The 24,259-nt window shown below is 42.0% G+C and overlaps 1 protein-coding gene across 1 annotated transcript in view; it reads left to right on the forward strand.

Moving 5' to 3' along the window:
• The window catches only part of LOC307199291 (uncharacterized protein), a 216,809-nt gene that overhangs the window by 136,067 nt on the left and 56,483 nt on the right, over nt 1-24,259 (forward strand). Inside the window, exon 3 of the mRNA XM_079947103.1 lies at nt 15,941-16,018. The gene's annotated coding sequence lies outside the window, so the exon portion shown is untranslated. The remainder of the gene's footprint in view (nt 1-15,940; nt 16,019-24,259) is intronic.

A 24,259-nucleotide genomic window follows, 5' to 3' on the forward strand; every position in this document is an offset into this window, starting at 1 on the left:
TATGTGTATTGATTGACTTGTCTAAGATCCAGGACAAAACACCACATTTAGGTAATTCCTGCTGGATGTCAATTCCACCTTTGAAATCCTGGTAATGCCTGGGAAAATCCAGATGTATGGCAGTCCTCGTTTAAATGTGTAGTGTGACTGTGCCCTGACTTAGGTCCATTGATTTCATTCTGTCTGTTCTGAGTATAACAGCTGGATGCAACCCTTCGTGTTGAACTGGGGATACTTGACTTGAATCATTATCTGTGAAGATATTTTTGCCTATAATTTCTAAGCAAAGCAAGATGCATACTCCATGACTGATTCATGAGATGTCTCCACTTGACCTTTTTATTTCTGTTCCTGCTTTTTGTATCCCTGCCTTAATAATGCTTCCCTTCCCACCCGAGACCTGGTCAGAATAATTTTCTGCAGCAGCCCAGAGGAAATAGGGCATTAATTACAATTTTATATTGTGTATTATCCGTTCTCTTAATAGAGTTCAAGTTAATGCAATCATATTCATTCAGAAAGGGCATTTACCTTGCAAAGGACAACCTATTGTGAAAACAGCAAGAAACACCTCCCTGTACAGAGCAGCGCAATTTGAACCCATATTGTTTTACAGTTCACTTCATGAAAGGGGGGGGTAGAAAATACTTAAGTGTTCTCTGTATCATCAGAATGCAGTCCATCCATTTTTTAAAGAGCAAGAGGAACATTATAATTCCTTCTGCTAAAGAAATTTAAATTGCTGGTGGGGACAGGTGCAACAGGATCTTCTCAGTGGTGGCTCCACCTCTGTTGGATACTCGCCTAAAGAGCTCTGCCTAAACATGAGGATCCAGACACTCCAAGAAAGTCTCTTTTTGGGAAGCTTTTATTATTTTGTTCTGCTTTCTTGAGCTGGTATATTCCAATTTTATCTTAGCCTACACGCATTATGAGGAAAAGTAGGGTTATGATGGTAGTATATTCTATTTACTGATGATTGTCAGCTACTTTTGGGTTTGGGGAAAATAGGGTAGAATTTATTAAACTGAAGGTACAACTAAAAGTTCAATGGGACTTAGTCCCAGGTAAGAATGTAGAGGATTGCAGTCTAAATGATGTACCGTAATTTGTCATGAATGTTAACCAAGTTCTAGCATCCTGGATGTATGTGATTCAGAAAAGAAAATGCTCTAAATTTGAAGAGATCTCAGCTTGGATAAGCATTGTTTCAAACAGCATTTTGATAAATTATTATTTATCTCTCTCATAAATCTCCAGACGTGTCACTTGTGAAAATGACTTATGTCGAGTGCTCAAAGGAAAGAAAATGAGAGAAATTGCAAGGTGGAAATGGCTTTAAAGATGTAAAGTAGGAATCCTATTTTGAAAAGTTTTAGAGAGGATTGAAGGAAAATGTATTACTTGGGGTGGAAATGCCACACAGCATAAGCCCAGACCTATAGCTGTTGTGCAGCATGTTTCCTAACAGGAGAAGATGCATACATCCCCAAAACACAATTTTTAAAATTCACTGCCAGAGGGAACACACAATGTTCTGAGAGTAAACTGTGCTTGTTGTATACCACTTGCAACTACGATTTTGGTTTTAAACAGTGCCATTGACAGGACCATGCAAATGGTCATCCGTAGTTGTGGAGGAGGTTGTAAACCCTCCCATAATTTAGAAATGCTGACATAGATATATTTGGGCAGGTGTATGAAGTGTTACACAGATAAACAAGTGAAGCTTCTAACGTGAAGTGAGTGAATATTGTTCCATCCCCTTGGTACGAATCTTCACTGTATGAGTTTTGATTCTCAAATAGGAGATATTTAACATCAGTGATAGATTCAGGTAGGTAGCCGTGTTGGTCTGACACAGTCAAAATAAATTTAAAAATCAAAAAATTGTCCAGTAGCACCTTAGAGACCAACTAAGTTTGTTCTGGGTATAAGCTTCCGTATGCATGGTCTCTGAAGAAGTATCTGAAGAAGTGTGCATGCACACAAAAGCTTATACCCAGAACAAACTTAGTTGGTCTCTAAGGTGCTACTGGACAATTTTTTAATTTATTTCATCAGCGATAGATCAGTTATCTAGTTGTGAACATTACATGCAGAATCACATTGGCTACTGGGTGTCATGGGATTTGGGGAACATCAATATAGTTCAGCACTAACATTCGTCAAGCTCAGCTGGGATTGATCAATTATCTACTCCAGTTTCTAAAACATTAATGTTCAACATAAAATTGACTCTACTGCTGTGCCTCCAGCCTCTCAGTTCTTTTGTTAGCCTTTCCCAATTCCTTCCTAATTTTCTTTTGTCCTCCTGCTCTCCATATTTAGATAGTAAGTTTTCTAGAGCAGAGACCATCTTCTTCAGCTTCCATTTCATGATGTATGTTAATGCTGCTTTATGGGAAATCATAATAATATGTAGTATTAATGTTGAGAGTTTATATTATAGATCCTCAATTGAGGATGCAATCCCATACCTATTGAACACAATGTGACTTGGCTTCTGAATAGACACACCTAAGATTGCACTGTGAATCACTGTTCAGCCTAGTGAGTGAATTGGTTAGAATTAGCCTGGTTTAATATTTTAGCCAGATACGTTTTAGTGTTGAGTCTGTCCATATCTTTCATTGTTGCAGAGCTACTCCATCATGCTTCTCCTCATCCCACTTGCTTTAGAAAAGAGAGCAAGATGGCCTCTAATGTATCTGTTTTCTTTATCTTCCATATTTATTATTACATTGCAGTAATATATCAAAGAAAGGACAAAATCAAAGCATAAATCGTATCTCTGCTGAAAAATGAGTCTCACTGCCTCGATGATTAAGTTTGTTCAGGGTTGTTAAAACTGGAAAGAGATCGCTAACATTCTGTTTTTCTTGGGTTTCATTTCTTCTTGTGAAAGTCAGGCCAAACAAGTACTTAGTTTAATTTTTCTTTTGATTTCTTCTAATTTACTGCTTTTCTGGCACAGCGCTGCAATATATTGATTGCCAACACAGCAGATTTATTTTTTCATTTCCCCCTGGAAAGTTAATATTTTATGGAAGTGTTTCTATTGGCCTTGGGCTTGATTTATTTTTTTCCAAAAACTAATTTTGGATATATATTTTACCTAACTATCAGCTTGAGCAAAATCAGCGCTGCTGTGTCTCTATTGCAGTGCTAACCATCTGATCTGCCCTTTTTACCGAGGCTGCTTTAAATGGTCGTTTTAAATTGTATCAATCTGTATATAATTTAATGGTAAAGATAGCATGCTGTATCTTTTTCATCACTTTTTGGAAGGTAGGTGGTCAGAAGTGTTCATTTATGCACACCATTATGTCCATATATACATTGCATTTAAATTTAATTTGCATTGCATATCCTTTCTTTTTACACAAGCAGGATAATTCTGAATATTGGTGTCCAGTACTGGATTGAAATGGGACCAATGACCTGGTTATACCACAACAATTAGATACAACAAGGACACTTAAAGTAGTATCCAGCTAACTTACTCCATCAGCCCAAGAATTTAAACTTGTTCAACTGAACTTCCCCCTTTTCCTGCTCTGAAGGGTTGGAGTTAGGATAGATTTGGGGCACACAGATTTAGAAGTATATTTTACAACATGACCCCTAAGGATTTAAGATAAGAAAGAATGGTGTGTCCCTTGTCTCTGGGAATCAGCAACAGTCCTCCTTGTGGGATATTTAAAGGGCAGTCAAACCAAGAATTCATGTTTTGCCAGATAGGCACATGAAAAGTGCTGAAGCTCACAGGAGTTTTCCTGTAAGTTTGCTAGAGAGGACTCTGAGAGAGACACTCCCCCTATGCCCTGACAGAGGGAGGGCATAGACACACACACCCCTACCCACACACCCCTACCTGCCTGGGCATATCATCTCTCTTGTCATGGCAGCAATGTGAGAACATTTGCTATGTCTCAGCTGCAATGCTCAGACACCATTCCAAACTAGACTAAAGCATAAATTTGTAACTGAATTAGCATTTTAAACCCGACTGAACAAAGCTGCTGTATTTGTTACTCTTCAACAAGTATTCCGACTGAGTAAATGTTATTTTTACCTTTTACAAGTCTGTGTGATTGTTGTTTTAAGGGGGAGAAAAGAGGGAAATACCAGGAGAATCCAGTCTGCCTTAAAGCATCCTGGATTACTTAAATGAAAAGGCTAAAACTAGCCTATCTAAACTTCCTTTTAAGCTGCAAGGGGATGCACTCTGCTGAACTTACAAACATGAGGAAGGAAGGATAATATCTAATAAATATATCATCTCCTAGCATCTATTCACATCCCTAGACTATTCTCCTGTTTTTCTCCAGTTTGGTGTCCAGCATTATCAAGAAGCAGGGCTTTTTTTTCAGCCAGAACTCACTGGAACTCAGTTCTGGCACCTCACAGGTGGATTTGGTACCTCTCATGTTGGCGCCATTGTCATTCTAAGAGGGTGAGTTCTGGCACCTCTTTTTCTGGAAAAATAGCAGTGTTAAGAAGTATACAGGCTCTGTACATGCAGATTTCTGGGCGGGTGCCAGGGGTCAGCATGGCTGGGCCCTTGCCAAGATCCCAACCAGGCTCTGGGTTCCTGGAGGCCTCCAGCCCCTTTCCCCCTTCTTGACACTGTTCACCTGGCCTTTCTGAGCAAACAAGCAGTGGTAGGAGCCAGGAGAAGGCATAGCAACTTCCCATCTCCCTCCAGAGAGCTGTGTTTGAAGCCAAAGGGAGAGAAAGGGTGAGAAAATGAGCAGAGTCTCAGTGGTGATGGAAGTGGTGAGACTATATAGGAGGAGGCCCTCTGAGGGACCCTCCTCCATCTGCCACCAGCACTTCCAGGTTTTTCCTAGCTCTATATAACTTCCTTTCATTAAACGAAACAAAATGGCATTGGGTTTGAATGACACCCTGGAACTGAGTTGCACTTGTCTCCAGGGAGTAGGCTGTGCCTGGATAAGGGAGGGCAGCTGAATATCTATAGGCAAAACACCTTAAGCTGATCCGAATGGGCACGCACCATTGTCCTGGCACAGTGGCAGCATGCCCAGTGAGGAGTAGGAGTCTATGGAGATCTCTCCATGGGCACAGGATAAGGATTTGCCATATTGTTATTATTAAAAAATTTGGATCCTGCTTTTCTCTAACTGCAGCAGTTTTTAAATGTTGCAACGATCGCCAGTATTTGCCTTTTCTTTCTCTCCAACTCTGTCTCTCCATTAATTCTTTTACAGCTTTGCTGTTTACATCAGTTTTCCCGCACGGAAAACGGTTCTTTCTCTTCCCGCCGTAAATAATCTGACTCTGGAAGAGTTCCACCACCCTCTCTGGCTTGCAGAGCCTCCTCCTCCTCTTGCTGAAGAGCTGTACTTTCTTATGGCAAATTTAACAGCCTCGCTGGCAACGAGCGCTCCACTTAATTTACGTCTTGAAATCCAGGCCTCTGCTGGTTAGCTCCACCAAAGCTGCCTGTCACATCTCATTAGATACAGATTTTATCTTCCATTCACTTGGCTTTTTGGCAGATAGTGTCACGATGGGGATGAGCAGGAATTTGGGAGAATGGCCTATATTGCCCCTAACTTAGTCCAATGCCTCAGATGCAAACCCAGCTTATGAAAGGTTAGTAATATCATTTATTGTACTTCCTTCAAAATTCCACCTACATCTGTAGTTACTTTGGAAGGAAAACAGTCTACGGTTAGAGAACTGCATATCATCTGCTCTCAGGCTTCCCATAGGCATCTGCTTGGCCACCGTGAGAAAAGGATGCTGGACTAGATGAGCCATTGGCCTGATCAGCAGGGCTGTTCTTATTCTAAAACTCTTCTATAGCACAGACTCGTGCTGATCACGTCTCACGTGATGTGATTAAATGTACAAAGCTTGCATGCTGACTTCCCTTTACCATTCCTGGAGTGTGAAAATGCTTGCTCTGAAAAATGGCACGAGGCTAAAATTCCATCCTTTTGAAGCAAATGGAATGTGATCACTTGAGAAGAGTAGCAAAGGCTGTCTCTTCTCATTTTAATACCATTTTACAGCTGATTTATTCTGTTATGATTTCCTCCCCTGCTGGCAATAGGGGTGTGTGTGTGTGTGTGTGTGTGTGTGTGTGTAGAGAGAGAGAGAGAGAGAGAGAGAGAGGTCACAATTAGGAGCATTGGAAAACTGCTTTATATTGAGGCAGACCATCGATCCATCTAGCTCACTGTTGTCCACACTGGCTGGCAACAGCTCTCTATACTTCCATATAGGAGACAAGCCCAGCCTTAACTAGAGATGCCAAAAATTTAATTTGGGACTGTCTCCACGCAAGCAGATGCTCGACCACTGAGCTATGGCCCTTCTCCAGGAAGCTAGATACCCACACATGCATGGGAAACCTTATACCTTAAGCATTAAAATTTAAGGAGAGTTTGATGGCTTTCTACAAATTCATGGTGTGACCATGCTATGTATGATTCTGGTTGCTGTGTCTCCAAAACCAAACCCAAACAAAAAACAGCAGAGCTGGGGAAAATGCAGGAAAAAGGCAACCAAAATGATTAGGAGCAACTCCCACTAGGAGGAAAGGTTGCAGTTTTGAGGGCTTTTTTTAGTGTAGAAAAATAAGACCAGGGGAGATGACGGAGGTAAATAAAAGTGGGTAGAGAGAACTATTTCTCCCTCTCATAATTCTAATATGTAGAGTCACCCAATGAATCTGAACAGTGGGAGATTTAGGGCAAACATAACAAAGCAAATACCTCACATAAACTCACATAAGCAAATTCCATAATTTGCTTTCACCAGGAATGGCTGCCACTAGATGGCTTTAAAATCAGATTGGACAAATTCATGGAGGGTAAAGGCTATCAGTTGGTACTAGTCAAGCTGGGTATGCCACCTCCTGGACCATAGGCAGCTTGCCTCTGAATACCAGTCTCTGAGGGGATGGGACAGCAGGAGATTTGTTGCACTCATGTCTTGCTTGCGGTCTTCCTGGTTTTCCACTGCAGGGGACAGGATGCTGGGCTAGATGGGCCTTTGGTCTGATCCAGCAGGCCGCCTGCTTATGATCTTAAGGTCAACTGCAGAGATTTGCCTGCATATCTAAATAGCACACCAGGACACTGGTGCAAATTTAGAAGCATCATGGAGAGGTGTGCAAGGGGAAAGGTTATTACAGCCATGCTGTTCTGTTAGAGAAAAGTGGCCATTTCTCTAGATATTTTATTGTAGGTGGGGGATATGCTTTATCCTCTTCATCCTGCCCAGCAGCCTTGTACTGAAGCTGCTCCTGGCACAATGCAAGACTTCTTGCCTTGTGTGATTTCTTACTGTGTCGGTCAAGAGTCTTACTCCAACCTCTCTGCCAGTCTTGCATTTGAGGCTCACCATCCACACCTAGCCAAAATCACTCTGCACTGTGGATCTTGGGTACAGACCGCTTCCACGCGAGTCATGGGAATGTGTCCCACGAGGTGCCAATCTACCCAGGAATTCATGCGACATGACTTTTCTAAGCCACACTTTTGAAGTTTGGCGTGATCAAGAGATAGGAGCACAAAACTGGCTTCTTGAAAATATTGCAGTGGAAGGCCTTTGCTGCACTTGTTGCATTGCATCAGACAATGCCTTGTCATAATACTGTTCAAAGAAAGCAAGAACTCTCCAATATTGGCATAAGTAACAAATCATTGTGGTGCAGAAGTAGAATACATAATCTTGGGTGAATATTTTTGACCTCAAGTCAAGTGCTGTGTCTGCAGCTTCCATGGCAGGCTAGTTCTTTCCCAATTCAGGGGTGTTTCTTTTTTCCCTTTTTTTCCAGACTGAAGTAAATTGGGCTTGCCATAATGTGCTATTCAAATAAATCCTTTTTGTGCTTCTTAGCCAATCAGGCAACAGTTGGTGCCTGAATCCCATCCAACTATTTTTTGCTAACTGCCAGAATATTACTTGTCGTAAGTGCAAAGCGGACATGGTTGCCAGTAAATCTGCCTTCATGCCCTTAAGTCATCTGGTCACCTGCTATATGTTCTGCCAAGCTAATCAGTGCTTGAGAGAAGATACTTTTGAATACAGACAGACTCCAGAAGTCTGTTGCTGTTAGGCATATTAAACAAGATAAATGGCACATCTGCAAAACTCTGAGGCAGATAAACTGTAGTCTGTTTTCCCTATGCCGGCATGTATAATGAGGCAAGAATGGAAAAAAAGAATTTCAAGGTAACTTTGGAGAATTTTATTTTTTTTTTGCTTATATGCCTATCATGATAATGCAAATGATTTCTCTTGCCTCTCTTCTGAGGGTGTTGAACCCAAGTTGTGTGATATGAATAATACTCCTTCCATTTCATGATCATTTTATATTTTACCTGGTCCAGCACCTAGCCTTGATGAATGGTTGAATCTTTTTTCCTATTCCCAAATAGATTAATTGCAGTAATTGAAAACCACTGCATATGGTACAGGCAGGATCCTAAGAATTGTTGTGGTGACGTAAGGGGCTTGCTTTAGCCCCATGGAATATTTAAGCTTTCTGATTTAGATCAATTGATGCTGCCATTTTTGCCTCTAACAGCAGCCAGCCAGACCCCTCTGGGAAACCATCCCCATTGATTCAACCCAAGATCTAGTAATCAAATTTATAATACCACTGAATCCGTAGATTCCATTTTTAACTGTTGTGATTAATAGTTATTGATCAACTGACCTTCCCTGAATTTGCCTTCCATATATCTAATGGCCATTGTAACATTCTGTGGCATTACAGTTCGTAAGTTAATTATAACTGTGGTTGTCCAGAGCCTCATAACCTAGTTTGGAGAGATCCTTTCTCAGCCTGATGATACAATCCAGAATAACTAGATGCCATTTGCAAATCTGGCTGTCTCACAATTCAGTGCTTGCAGCAGATTGATGTGGTTTTGTCATGAGATGGTTTTTAAATGTTTCTGTTTTGGTTTTAATATTTTTCATAAGGCTACTTGCCTGGGGAACATGGGGTGGGGGGAAATAAGTAAAATTGAAACTAGTTAGGGGTGAGACAGTTTTTGGCAGTCTTGACAACTGTTGCCAAGGCGATCAGATGATTGGGAAACTGACAGGGCAGTTAGGCTGGAAAGTGGGGAGAAAGGGGGAAGAGAAGGAACAGTGAGCTAGTGAGGAAGACAAAAGCTGGCAAAGTACATCTAGTGAGGAGAGATGTTGATCAAGTTCTGGGAGTAACGCAGAACAAAACAGCAGGGGACAGGACAGCTGTGCGGTGCGGGGGGACCCGGCAGCCGACAGCACCAAGGAACACCACAAGTTTGTTATTTCACAGGAATACCTGGCCAACATAAAGGACTTGACTGGGGTGTGTGTGTAAAGCTGCAGTGTTGGTTCAGTTTACCAGAAAGCTTCGCCTGGTGTCTTACAGATAACTTGCCCCCTCCTAGTGGTGCTGCATAAAAATTGCTGGCACATTTGCAAAGCTAAGCAGGGTCCGGTATGGTTTCAGTTGGATGGGGAACCATGTGTTGAGATTCTTGCATTGTAGGGGGTTGGGCTAGATGACCCTGGGATCCCTTCCAACTCCACAATTCTATGATTCTGTGATCTATGAATGGAACTGATACAGAGAAATGGAAACCATTTGTTGAAACTCTTTCATGCAAACCTTTGTTAGCTCTAACTGAAGAGTAGAGAATGCCTTTAGAATATGTCTCTATTTTACCACTTCATTTCAGCCATGGACTTTGCTTCCTGTTTTCATTCTACAAAGGCAGGATAGTGTAAATTCCTTGTCTGGCTTCTTATGAAAACTGGTTCTTAAGTGCATCAAATTGTTTGCATCACTGGTACCCTTATGTGGCTTGCCATTGACGCTGTAATTACATCTAGGTTTCCATTGTATGAATAGACATGCAATATGATGCACATTTTTCTCCTCTGTGTTTTCCTTTTAGAGCATATTAGGCACAGATATGTGCCCTGGATGCCCCAGTGAAATGAAAGGGATTTTCATTGTGCTCGGTGGGTTGTGCTTAGTGTATGAAAATTGAATTGTCTAAGCAGAACTTGTTTTATTGGAGGACATGCACACAGGCTGGTTTCCTTTGTGCTTAGCTCCTACCTATCACTTGCCCTCTGGAATGAATGTGAATGACATCAGTGTAATTATGCCCATGCACACACAGAGTTTTCATTCTTGACTGTTGTATGGTATAGTGGTTAGAGTGCCTCTCAGCCTAACCCACCTCATAGGGTTGTGCAGGTTAAAGGAGGAGGGGGAAGAACCACTTAGAGCTACTTAAAGAAAAGGGTATATAAAGGTAAAGGTAAAGGGACCCCTGACCATTAGGTCCAGTCATGACCGACTCTGGGTTTGCGGTGCTCATCTCACTTTATTGGCCCAGGGAGCCGGCGTACAGCTTCCGGGTCATGTGGCCAGCATGACTAAGCCGCTTCTGGCGAACCAGAGCAGCGCACGGAAACGCCGTTTACCTTCCCGCCGGAGCGGTACCTATTTATCTACTTGCACTTTGACGTGCTTTCGAACTGCTAGGTTGGCAGGAGCAGGGACCGAGCAACGGGAGCTCACCCGGTTGCAGGGATTCGAACCGCCAACCTTCTGATCGGCAAGTCCTAGGCTCTGCAGTTTAACTCACAGTGCCACCTACATGCAATCAAGTCAATCAATCAGTCAGTCTTTTCTTTAAAAATAGTGGAAGACAGGCAGGCGGGGGGGGGGGAGCCAATGGTTGGCTGGGGCAGGTGGTCTGGATTGATTGGTGGCCCTTGCAATGAGTTACCTAGACTGAAAGAGAAATGCAGTTTTTTGTGGGGGGAATAGATATTGCATCAGGCAGTGGCCTGGGGTTGATTTCCCATTGTGAACTGATTTTCAAGACTTGGGAGGATTCTTGGTTGTGCATCTGCTGTTCATGCAGAAAGCCTTAAATTAAATCCCAGCATCTCCAGGTAGCACTGGGACAGACCCTTGACTGAATCTCTGGAGAGCTGCTGCCAGCCAGTGTAGACAACATGGCGCTAGATGGACCAATGGTCTGACTTGGTAGAAGATAGCTTCTTACATTCTCATGGGAAATGGGCACCCCTATACAAAGAGTACTTTTTAGAAATGAAAAAGCTGCATCTTTAATTTGCAGCATCTCTGATTAAAATGTTCCCTCATTGATTAAAATGGACTCCCATCAATTTAATCAACTTGATCTCTAGTCAGTCAATCAGCATGTTAAAGCATGCATTAGCCCTGCTAATAATGTTGGCAACATCTCTGAGTCATTTTGTACAAATAACTAGTCCTGAAAAATATTTCTTATGTTTTAGCACTATACAAATATTCACAGCAGGCTGCATGGTGTGTGTATATATATATATATATATAATCATAAAATGTTTTTGGAGTTTATTTGATTAAGCTCCATAAGCGCTAAGAGCATTTCCTGCAGACTTAAAAAACAACAACCCTGAGCTCAAAGTAATGTAGTCAGAAGAACCAATTACTCTCATCTTTGTTCCTTCTGCAGCATTTAGATGTCCTGCATTTTTCGAGCGTTGTTCATGTCGAGTGTTTCATAGAATGCTAGAAATGTGGAGTTGGGACTCTGAGGGTCATCTAGTCCAACCCCTGCAATGCAGGAATTTCAACTAAAGCGGATGGCCACCCAACCTCTCCAAGAAATAACAGTCCACCACTTTCCGTGGGAGTCCCTTCCAATGTTGGGCAACCATCCTTTGAAATTTGCATTTTTCTAATTTTACAATGCAGTTCTCTAATCAGGTTATGTATGCAAAAATGCATATATTGAAGTGTGCATAAAATGCATATATTGGTGAGAATAATGTACAGAAATGGATTATATTAGGGAAAATGGATTCCACAAATATGCATATTAGACAAAATAACAAAGGTGTAAATTAGGAGAAATTCTTCCTAAAATGCTGATGAATTTTGAAAATAATAATAATTCACAAGTGGAGAATGAATTTAAGATTATAAAATTAGAATTTGAGAGAAACAAAAATGGACAGATTTCCTTGTCTCTATTCACCAGTGGGAATGGTTTTGTCTTACTAAGGGTGGTCCAGTCCAATATCACACAGTAAACTCCGCCTGCTCACACATTTTAACTCACAAAACTCTTGTTAGCATCAATTTTTTTGGACAGTCCATTTCAGAAGGTTGTAAAGGTTGATTGGCCAGTTCCTCAGTCACTACCCACTCGAATGGTCCGTCTACCCATTCTGTGGCCACGTATCTCACTTTCTCCACATCTCTCAGTTCGCCTCTTGGAAACAGAAGCTACACTAAAGCGGGCACCAGCCAATGTCTCATAATAAAAGGTTATTAATATTAAATGTTTCTGTTCCTGAGAGCTTTATTCTAAACATAAAGGGACATTGAATTATTTTTCTTTCAGTGTTGGTACTGGTGGCAAAAGATATTGCTACTGCTTTACAGAATGGTGGATGCATAAGCAGCACTTTATAACAAACTTTCCTCATGCTTTCAGTAAAGATTTTTTCCCCTGTCCACAGAATGCTCCATCACTTCCTTTTAACTAGACTTCCAGGATTTGACAGCTGAAATGTTGAATGGGTACATGACAAAAACCTAGCCTTAGTCTCCTGTGTATAATTAGTAAACCTCTCCAGTGAGGATGGTCTTCTGAGCTGGCTGTGAAATATTAATTGATCATTTTGTGTGGGGGAGACAAGGGATTATAGAAGTTAAACCATAAATTATTTGGAAAAAGTTTCATTCTCTCCCCCCCCCCCCCATGGAGCTAATGAAACACCCAAGATTAACATGACAGGATTTCACCACCACCACTGCAGGATACAACTGATATGTCCTTGACCTTCAGAGCTTCCTCTGTTTGTGACCAGGATACCTGAAGGATCACTGCTTCATATATGTGCCTGCCCATGCAGTAAGATCCTAAATTAGACAGCCTTCTCTGGGTTGTCTAGCTGTTTGTCAAATACCTACTGGGCTAAGTTCAAGGTACTGCCTGCCTTCGTCAACAGTACTAAACTGAATGGGCAATGATCTGACTTGGATTAAGGCAACTGCCTCTGTTCATGTGCTTATATTCTGTTTACTTCCATGTTTATTTAGAAGTAAGTTCTCTCACTTATGCTGGAAATTATTTTAAGCTAAATACTTTTAGGGTCTTAGCTTTAAGCAGGTTTTATTCTGAGTGGTGGAGAATCAAACTTCATGAACTTGAAATTGTAATTTATTCTGAAAATAGAATTTGTTTTTCCGTCTCACTTAAGGAGATTATTGCTTTGTTTTGCAAAGCAGATGCTAGAATTTCATTTCTGTTAAGTCTACAAAGCAACAGAATCTCTAGTTTACAGCTGACATGGGGTATCACGCATACACACAAATCTTTTAAAGGTGTCTGCTGTTCAGAATATCAAGGTTAGATTTAATACTCCGGTATCTGTTCTTTTCAGCTCTCTGCACTTCCTCTTCTGAATCTTCAATAGGCCAAATAATCACCTTCAAGTCTTAATAAACCTTCAAAAGCCTCCAAGGACTTCCATATATCTTTCCAAAAAGGATAAACAAATGCATTCAGCATGTAAATTATGTGTTGCCCAGTTTATATTTAAGTTTTAAGCTTACAAAAAGGGCACAGTCTGTTTAAATCTAATGGAGTTGGGTTCAACTGCTCGCTTTTAAAAGATCGATAATGACCTACAATATTACATATCCAGGGAACAGGCCATTTAGCCAGCATGCAGATGGTATTGGAACCCTTGATTATTTTAATGACTGAAATCTTCAAACTTCTTTCTTTGTAAGGGATCACATTGTGGAATATTCCTTTTTCAGAACTGGATATGTTTGATCTGCAAAATCTAAGCTCCACTACAAAACATTTTCCCTGGCTCTATATGTAGAGAGAATGAGAGGGCGAGAGACTATATATCCCCACTCTTTCAACACCCCCTGGTGTGGACACAAAGAGAAACAAATCTGACTCTAATGAATATGTTGATGTGAACAGTTTGGGGAGAAACAATTGTGAAATGCACTAGGAAAACCCCAACAACCTCACTATATTCTGAGACAGAAATGTGAGCACACCTAAAGTTACTGACTGAATAGGCATTCTTATTTGCTTACCCCAAGCATCCCCAAACTCGGCCCTCCAGATGTTTTGGAACTACAACTCCCATCATCCCTAGCTAACAGGACTAGTGGTCAGGGATGATGGGAATTGTAGTCCCAAAACATCTGGAGGGCCGAGTTTGGGGATGCCTGGCTTACCCATTCACTTAAATGGAGTCCTGCTCCTCATACACAAGGTCATGTTTCACTTTGTGGAGAATTTCCCCCTCACTTGGAGCAAATGGGGAGATTCTGACAGGTGCACAGTGGAGTGGAACCATGCATACATTTTTGTGGGACACAAATGCCCCCCAAATGTATGTATGTATGTATGTGCTATTCACCCTACCTTTATGATAAATAGCTCCTAAAACATAATTGGCAAAATAATGCAAAAATTCGAAATAAGATTTGCAAGATCCAGGAGGATGCAATCAATAAATTCAATCAGCTAAGATCTTGCAGCTGTCTGCCACAACATTTTACCAAAAGTGATGAATAGTTTACAAAAGTGGGAAGGAAATAAAAATAATCTGAATTCTGTAACAGAAAACCAGAAGCTTTTCAGCTGCTATCTATATAATGATGAAAAACAATTCACCATAAAATAGTTGGCTTAGAACCCTAGTTTTAACATGCATAAGCAATATAACACCTGGGACCAGATATTTGACATGACAGCACAGTTCTGCAAGGTGTGTGGCTAAGGCATAAAGCAGTGTTGAAGGCTTATGAGCCCAGCGACACAGCATAAACACATCATGAAGAATTATGAGGTGAGCTATTCAGGATACCAGCTGTACGTGCTGGATCTTTACTGCTAGACCAGACAGGATGGGACATAATGGCTTTAATTCTAGAACCAGTGGAGACTGATGCATCAGGTCTACTGGAGCTTAGCCCTGCCAAGGAGAATTGCAAATAAAAAGGTAGAAGTTTCCTCTGAAAACTCAAAGCCACCCTCTTTCCTGTGCACCAAACATTCATATCCTTCCATTTGAACTTAGAGAGACTCCTGGAGGCCTTTCGGTCAATCTCCTGTTCTCTGGTAAATCTGTCTGTCTGTCTGTCTGTCTGTCTGTCTGTCTGTTTTTTGCAGAGTTCAGTCAACCTAATTGTCTAAAGCAGTCATGTGTCACCTATGGTAGCTGTCCATGGTACCCGTGTTTCCCCCTTCTCCATTTCCAGTTTAATTCTGTAGTGGCAGTTATACTGGGTGGACACATCATGGAAAAACCAGTCATGCATTTGCTGTCAAAGGTTGTGATCTCAGGACCGAACTAGATGTGGCCTTAATTGCGTAAATGCAATTAATTTGCAGGTTTTTGTTAATGCTATATGAATAGCAGCTGTTGGGAAGCCTAGAGAGGCCTCAGGACCATGAGAAACAGAAATGCAGGTTTAACATTCTCTCCCTATCACAGTTCCAACAAAAACAGCAACACATCTCTCTGGAGCTGCATCAAAGCAAGCTTCGCTTAAAATGCAAATAGCAGTTTTAGGGGGGCAATTTTTGTTGCGGCCATGACAGGAAAAGAGTTAAATTCCCCCACTTCTAAGTTTCCAAGGCTTCTCCAGCTTCTCTGTAATTACAGTTTACATATCAACCAATTAATTTCCTTCATGCAAATTGATATTGCATTTTGTTTGACCCTCATATAGCCTGCTGTACTTTGTTGAAGAAATAGGTTGAGTAGGTGAACATTTAACTGCTTATCAATTCAAATTAATTCAATTTAATTTGAATTTGATAATTTTTTTTCAATTTGAACATTTAACAGCTAACTAACACTGTGATATAATTCCACATTGCAGTTTACTTCATATACAGCACGTAAGTGGCGTGAAACCTACATTATCCTTGGTGCTGTTAAGATAACAAAGGCAATCCAGGTAAATGCGTTTTCGACTGAGCGGCCTTATCTGTCCTGATTGTGCTGGGGTTTCTGCTAAGTGTGACTGTGAACGATAATTGCTATCATGTGTTACCTGAGATTACAGGGTTGCTTTCCAACTAATGACACTAGAAGAACCAGGCCGTTGTTAATATTTAATCAAACTCCTGGCTTAACAATTGGATAAATGAGGTGTGTAATTACATAATTATAAAGAGACACATTCCAGATAAGAACTCTGCTGTTCTTAACACTGAAGGTGAAAACTGGACTAGCGGGCCTTTCTCATATCACTAAAAAACCATCATGTGGTCAGGATTTCTCTTATTGCGACGATCCAAGGACCTGGATTTGCATGGTATAAATAATGCTGTTTCCTTTAAAAAAAACACAACAACTCTGGGAAAGGGTGGGTGGGGGATCAGACCAGGTGTTTTGTTGATGTAGCATGTTGTGATCCTTGTTGACTGGGGACATTTCAATATCTAGTTGGAAATGTGTTTTTCTCCAATATTCATGCTTTATGTTATCAGTGCAGTGAAAGATCATCTGTACTCCTTCGGTTTTCCAGCTGCAGATACTCAGGCTAATGAAGGACTGCATTTTCCTGCCTGTATGTTTAAATTAAACATATGACATTAAAGATAGAGATAGATAGATGATAGATAGATAGATAGATAGATAGATAGATAGATAGATAGATAGAGATAGATAGATAGATAGATAGATAGATAGACAGACAGATATTGTCAGGAACAGTGTTGGTTGATGGGTTGGGGGAAGGCAATACAGGAGTCAGAGATACTATCTATAATAACATCATTATTTCGTTCTTTAGCCATCTAGGCACTGCATTCCTTTGCACATTGCTGGGTCCTGGAAAGACCAGGACATGGCATTGCTTAATGTTCTACCATGCGTGGAGAACATCGCATTAAAGAGAACCAACTTAGCAAGTTGAGCATCAAAATTATTGGCCCTGGGGAATCTCCGTTCAGTGGTGTGAACCTTAAATCATTTGTTTGAATGGAAGTTGAAGTACAGTCTCATAGCTCAGAACTAAGCAGTGGTCCAATATTAGGGTAAGAAAAAGCAATCTAGTAAATAAGGAGGGCCAGTGGCTTAGTGGCAGAGTGCATGCTTTGGATGAAGAAGGGTCTTCCAGGTTCAGTTACCAGCTTTCCCAGTGAAAGAGCCAGTGAATGGAAAGAAACTTGCCTGAGATCCAGGAAAGTTGCTTCCAGTCAGAGGAGACAATGCTAGACCAGATGGGCAAACAAAATTCATATATTATAAAAGCAATAAAGCAATACTGCCTTTGATTGCTAAGAAGTAACTTGGATGTTAATCAAAAAGGTTGAATGCTAATAAGCAACAAAGGAAGTGGAACTGCCCTTTCTGCCATAGTTGAAGCCCACCAATACCCTCAGTGGGGTAAAATAATTCTTGCATATTCATTTAAATTTGTATCTTGGCATTCTTTCGTGATGGGATTTGAGTTGGTTCCTATCCAGGTTGTGGGATGTATGGCTAGAGCATTCACGTCCAACATTTCCTGCTTGCTAGAATGTGGCAAGAGGAATGTGGCTCCAAACAGGGAGAACTTCCTGCCATACCTGTTGAGAGCCACCTCCCCCTGAGTGTGACCAGGTAGATGGGCGTGACCCTAGCTGACCCAAGTAAAAGGGCTGGGCACACAGCCGTCTTCCTATTTTTAGATCTCTCTTTTTCGACTTCTCTGGCTGTTAACCAGCACATGGCTCATCAATAACAAAGGATGTAAGCCCATGTTGTAATTTTGAGGCTTAGCTCAGACTTCTCTTCTCTGCACTTTAATCTACAAATGTACCTGTAACTACAGGGACGTGGGTGACACTGTGGGTTAAACCACAGAGCCTAGGGCTTGCCAGTCAGAAGGTTGGCGGTTCAAATCCCCATGATGGGATTAGCTCCTGTTGTTCTGCCAACCTGCTCCTGCCAACCTAGCAGTTTGAAAGCACGTCAAAGTGAAAATAGATAAATAGGTACTGCTCCAGTGGGAAGGTAAATGGCGTTTCTGTGCGCTACTCTGGTTCACCAGAAGCAGCTTAGTCATGCTGGCCACATGACCCAGAAGCTGTACACCGGCTCCCTCAGCCAATAAAGTGAGATGAGCACCACAACCCCAGAGTTGTCTGTGACTGGACCTAATGGTCAGGGGTCCCTTTACCTTTACCTTTACCTTTACCTTTACCAACTACAACTAAAGCCTGCCTTCAGTTGCTACTGAATGTGAGTAAACTGTGTTATTATTTAAAGAGGAAAATAAAGGGGAAATTACCAGGAAGAATCCAGTCTGCACAAAGGGCTTCCTGGATTGCTTAATTAACAGACTGAAACCAGTCATCAACAGCTTCACTACTGTATTTGCTGCAAGGAATGTGCTCTGCTGTGTGCTTACTAGTGTGAGTGTGGAGGGATCATATCTAATTAATATATCCTCTCCTGCCTTCCTTAACATTCCTACATAGGCACTGAGCCAGACCCAGACTCCCATAAGCTAAGCTTCAGCAACATTAAATTCTGAATGGTTAGTTGGTGTCCATCTGTCTCGGGAGACAATGGAGCGCACCTTTGGGGTGAGGTCAATCTGTTGGAAGGTTGCAGTGCCTGCTGTGGCTGTAGAGACCAATGCAGGAGAGACATGTTTTCTTGCAGCTGGGACAGATGAAGGTGTCCAGTTGTGCTGCTGCAGATGCACCATGGTGTTTCTTCTGTCTATGCTCCTCCCAGGAGTCATTCCTCCTCTGGTCAATGCTTTGGATACATGACGTGACTGCCTGTCTCCAGACACTACGGTTGTCTGCAAGAGAATCCCACGTGGAAGAGTTGATGTTGCCAGCATTCATGTCACACCTGCAGATACCTTTGTAACATAGAGTTTGTCTGCCAATTGGCCAGCTTCCCGTAGAGCATGTCATTGGGGAAGGTGATATAAAACACATCCATGCAAACAACAGCAACAACATCCATACAACCAGCAGATTGGGGAGCAAAATTTAGCATAGTCAACCTTTTCGTCTATGGGAGCATTCATAAATACGACTCACCACCCTTCACATCTGCTGAAGTGCTGCATGGAGGAATTCTACTACCTCTGTAGCACTTTGTTCAGATATATGATGGAGAACATTCAAAAACTGAGTTCCCCACCAACAATCAGAAGTCATACAATCCATTTTGCTGTTTCATTTTCATAGTTCTGGCCTTATTTGATTATTTATTTATTTAATCACTCTTTTTTACAATCAGTTTTTCTAAAGGGGCTGACAAGGCAGAGGAGAGGGGATTCAGCATAAGAAGGCAGCATAAAAACAATAGAAACCCACCTGGTGATATAAGTAGGCATAGTTAGCAATAGCAATAGAAACTTTATTTACCTCAGCCGATGGATATGTGGGCTTTTGGCCTCTACCGGGACTGGGTCAATAATCTTTCTGCTTGAGGGACTAGGCTAGAGGTCCCCAACCTTTTCGGGCCCAGGAGCACATCTAAGAAACTGTCACCACAAAATACCCATTGCTCAGAAGTTTCCCATCCAAACACAGACAACAGGCAGAACACCTACATACACCCCTCCTAAAAACACAGGCCAAAGGAGAAAAAAACAGGCAACAACAACAAAATGGGAGAGCAGATGGCCTTGGCAGACACCAAGCAAGTGTGGAATGTCTGAGGGCACCATGGTACCCTCACTTGAGAACCCCCAAACAAGGATTTAAGCATTATTTTAGTGCTTCTCAGAGATGTGGATGTGATGGTAACATCAGACATGTGGGTTGGGCGTCCTTTGTGCATTTTATTGTCTGTTACTCCAATTTTAGTTCTTTTGTTCTGAAAACAAAAAAGGAAGGGGGGGGGCTTGTGTCTGAATTGCACAAGTTGGATCCCTTTCCCCTATCCTTCTTTGGTAGGTATCTGTTCTGTACTTCTGCCTCACCTGACCACAGAATATTTATGGCATGAGTGCATAAAATATGCTTTTAATTTAAAAGTGCTGTTTCCCCCACTGAAGATGCAACAATGTGTGTTCCAACAGGTCAGAGTCCACATGCTGCTTCATTAATCCCCATCCAGGGTTGCACATTATTTGTAGCAATTTAGTCAGTGGAGGTCAATTAGAACTTATGCTATATAGAAAACCTTGCATAATTTATACCACCCGTGAGAAACAGGCTGCTTTCTTGTGGAAAAATGCACAAATGTGGAGGATGCAAAGCTTCCTGCAGTGTTTCAGGCTGAAGTTGAATCCTTGCTAAGCAAAGGTGCTTTGGATTAATGGGCCTCTGAATCAGGGAGGCAGCCTAAATGCAGTTGCACTCCCCCTGAAGAACTAGATCTTTAATCTGGGGGGACTCCTAGGTTTTCCCTTATCACTGGAGGCTCAAGTTGCTCCAGTAGCACAGAAAGCCCATTTCCAGATCTTGCTCGTTGTGGCTAGGGATAGCTAGGCACAGTGATCCATACTCTGGTTTAGACTACTTCTTTGGGCTCTAGGAAGTGACTGCGGACAGCGCTGGCTCCCGGCCTCTAGAGTGAGATGAGCGCACAACCCTAGAGTCTGTCAAGACTAGCCCATACGGGCAGGGGTACCTTTACCTTTACCTTGGGCTCTAGGTAGGGCCGCCCTTGAAGACAGTTTGGAGATTTCAGCTGGTGGAAAATGGAGTTGCTTTTGCTTGATCTGACAGCGAGAGACCCTATATCACCAGTATGCAAAGACGCCCTCCCATCAGATGTCAAAGCGATAAACAACTACCTGACATTCAGAAGACATCTTAAGGCAGTCCTGTTCAGGGAAGTTTTTAATGTGTGATATTTTAGTGTATTCTTGGTTTCTATGGAAGCCGCCCAGAGTGGCTGGGGAAACCCAGCCAGATGGGCGGGGTACAAATAATAAATTATTATTATTATTATTATTATTATTATTATTATTATTATTATTATTATCTGTATCAACTCTGAGCCTGAGTCATGGTTTTGGTTCTGACTTATGAAGCCCTGAACATCTTAAGGCCTCATTACCTGAAGGAGTGTCTCTCCCCATACCATTTTGCCTGTGATGTGAGACCTTCCGAGGCTTCATCACTGAGTGAAACACAGGGGCCTGTGACCCACTGAAAGGCCTTTTCAGCAATAGCACCCCTATTATGGAATTCACTCCCTCCCCACCAGAGGTCCAGGTGCATACTTTTGGGCACTAGCTAAATACTTGTCTTTTTCAGCAGGGCTTTGAATGCTGAGCTCTGGCCTGTATAGTAATATGTGCCCAAATAGATGAAGCTTATTTACTGTGTTGAATTGCTTGATTTTGTTTTGTTTTTGTTTTTATTTATTTTTCATTGCTGTAAACTGCCCTTGGGCCTTTTGACAAAGGGGGCAGGATATAAGTTTTAAAAAGAAAACAAAAGAAAAATATAGCACAAAGATGACCAAAAAAAAGATGATAAAATAATTTGATTTAGTCCAAAGGAACAGTAAAGGATTTACAGCATGCTAGAACATTGAGAGACACAGATTAAAATCCCTTTTTACTCTCCAAGCCTGCTGGGTGGTCTATCGCTCAGCCTAACCTTCCTCTTACAGGTGGGGCCAGGCAGGGATCTTAAAGCACTTTGGAATGTACTTTAGAAATTATTCATAATAATTTTAAAATGCATCCTAGCCATCCATGCTTATTATGCTCTTTGCTTGCCATGTTCATTATAAATACAGGTGATTAGAGTGTCTGCTGAGGATAAATAAGTTGTCAGTTTTGCTTAAAGAAAAATAGATGCTTTCCTGGAGATGTCTTGGCTGAGGTTTGAAATATGAAATTGACCTGAGTGATGAACACAAATGAACTTAGGTGCCCCTCACTCACTAAACCAGGGGTGGGGAACCTCTGGCCCAGGGCTCACATGCGACCCCCAGGCCTTTCTGTTTGCCCCTTAGGTCTTCGTCATGGCTTTTGACACTTGAGATGTATGTTTTTAGGGCATGATTGCAAGTTGTTTTATACTGTTTCTTGCATTGTGTTCTAGTTGTTGAGACTTTAGGATGAAGGACATAATAAATTCTTCCCCCAGTTGCTCCTGTGGTGGCCATTGCTGGACTAGACCATGCATCCATTCACTAAGATGGTTGGGCAATTGCTCCTTCAGACATTGCATTTTGAATGCATTCCCATTAAATGTTTAATACGTGCATTCAACTAACACATGTTTCCAGTCACAAAAGGTGTGTGGTCCAGAAAGCTATGATTGGCTATGGCTTCCTGTTTTGTGTAGGAGCATGTAATGTATGCAACGCCCCAAAGTGGTTTAGGATTGCAATCTTCTAATCTCCCTCTCTGTGTTCCTTCCCAAGTGCAGACCTGTGCTTGCCTCACTTGGCAGCACAGAGACAAATGTTTGCCAGACATCTGTTGCACATTCAACTGCAGTCGGATTTCTAATCTACAAGTTAGTTCTTCCAGGTCCCTTTTGTCATAAATTATATACCTCATCCCCTCTTCAATTTAGTAAGTCCTCAAAGAAGGATCACATCTGAATAAACTTCACTTCAAAGCTAATGATTTAGCCCTGCTTATTAAAATGTAGATCTGTTAAGAGGATGTTCCTAATCAGGTGGAGTAATGAAGGAGTCTTTTATAGGCTTGATGGCATTGAAGTCTGGATTTTTGCAATGTTCCATTTTCTGGTCAACAAAAATGACAGGCAATTAAAGCCAAAGAACTTGTATGCCTGAAGAGTGAGCGAAAATGAGAGATGAACCCGTGTCTGGCCAGAGATTAAAATGAGAAGCAGGACTTTATTTAACTATAAACTGACAGGTGAAACAGCCCAGGAGGAAGCGCTAGGAGTGATTTGGGGACACAGTTCTTGAATTGCAAATTTTAATTTCCCTCTGTGCTAGAATGGGAATGGGAGTTACGCAATCGTCCCTTAATATCCCTCCCAGCTGTGGAGAACAATCACATCTGGCAGAGAACATTGCAGTGGAATTATATTACGGCTGCACGGTTACTAAATGCTAAACTGCAAATATATGTTCAACTAACTTAACTGGAGAAGAGGAATAGATCTAATGTGTCATGTGGAAATGAACTAGCTGGAGAGGAGAATGAGGGAGGAAAAGAGTCAATTACTGAGATAAAAGAGAGAGAACTTTTACAATTTTCTTGCCTTAAGAGCCTCAACTTACTTGAAGCGAACAGAGTTAAAGTTAATATCCATGGATTGGTGCTGCATCATTAGATATGGGGAAGGACTGTAGCTCAATGGCGGAGTGCTTGCTTTGCATACAGAAGGTACAAACTTCAATCACCCATCAGCCTGCACAGGGCTGGTCAAAGACTCCTTGTCTGAAACCTTGGAGAGCCAGTTGATAAGTGATGCTGTTTCCAACAGTAGTCAACCAAAGCCTCTGCTAAACCAGTAAGCCAGGAGTGAAGATAGCAGCACTCTCCCATTATTTATACCCCACATCTAATATTTATTGAGGTTGAATCCTGACAAGACAGAAGTACTGGTTTTGGGGGACAGGGTGTGGGGGACTCCCTGGTCTTGAATGGGGCAACTGTGCCCCTGAAGGACCAGGTGCGCAGCCTGGGAGTCATTTTGGACTCACACCTGTCCATGGAGGCACAGGTCAATTCTGTGTCCAGGGCAGCTGTCTACCAGCTCCGTCTGGTATGCAGGCTGAGACCCTGCCTGCCCGTGGATTGTCTTGCCAGAGTGGTGCATGCTTTGGTTATCTCCTGCTTGGACTACTGCAATGAGCTCTACATGGGGCTACCTTTGAAGTTGACCCAGAAACCACAACTAATCCAGAATGTGGCAGCTAGACTGGTGACTGGGAGTGGCCGCCGAGACCACATAACACTGGTCTTGAAAGACCTACATTGGCTCCCAGTACGTTTCTGAGCACAATTCAAAGTGTTGGTGCTGACCTTTAAAGCCCTAAATGGCCTCTGCCCAGTATACCTGAAGGAGCGTCTCCACCCCCATCGTTCAACCCGGACACTGAGGTCCAGCTCTGAGGGCCTTCTGGCGGTTCCCTCACTGCGAGAAGTGAGGTTACAGGGAACCAGGCAGAGGGGCCTTCTTGGCAGTGGCGCCCGCCTTGTGGAATGGCCTCCCATCAGATGTCAAAGAAATCAACAACTATCTCACATTTAGAAGACATTTGAAGGCAGCCCTGTTTTGGGAAGTTTTTA

Source organism: Podarcis cretensis (assembly GCF_951804945.1).
Source record: "Podarcis cretensis genome assembly, chromosome: 12".
NCBI lineage: Eukaryota > Metazoa > Chordata > Lepidosauria > Squamata > Lacertidae > Podarcis > Podarcis cretensis.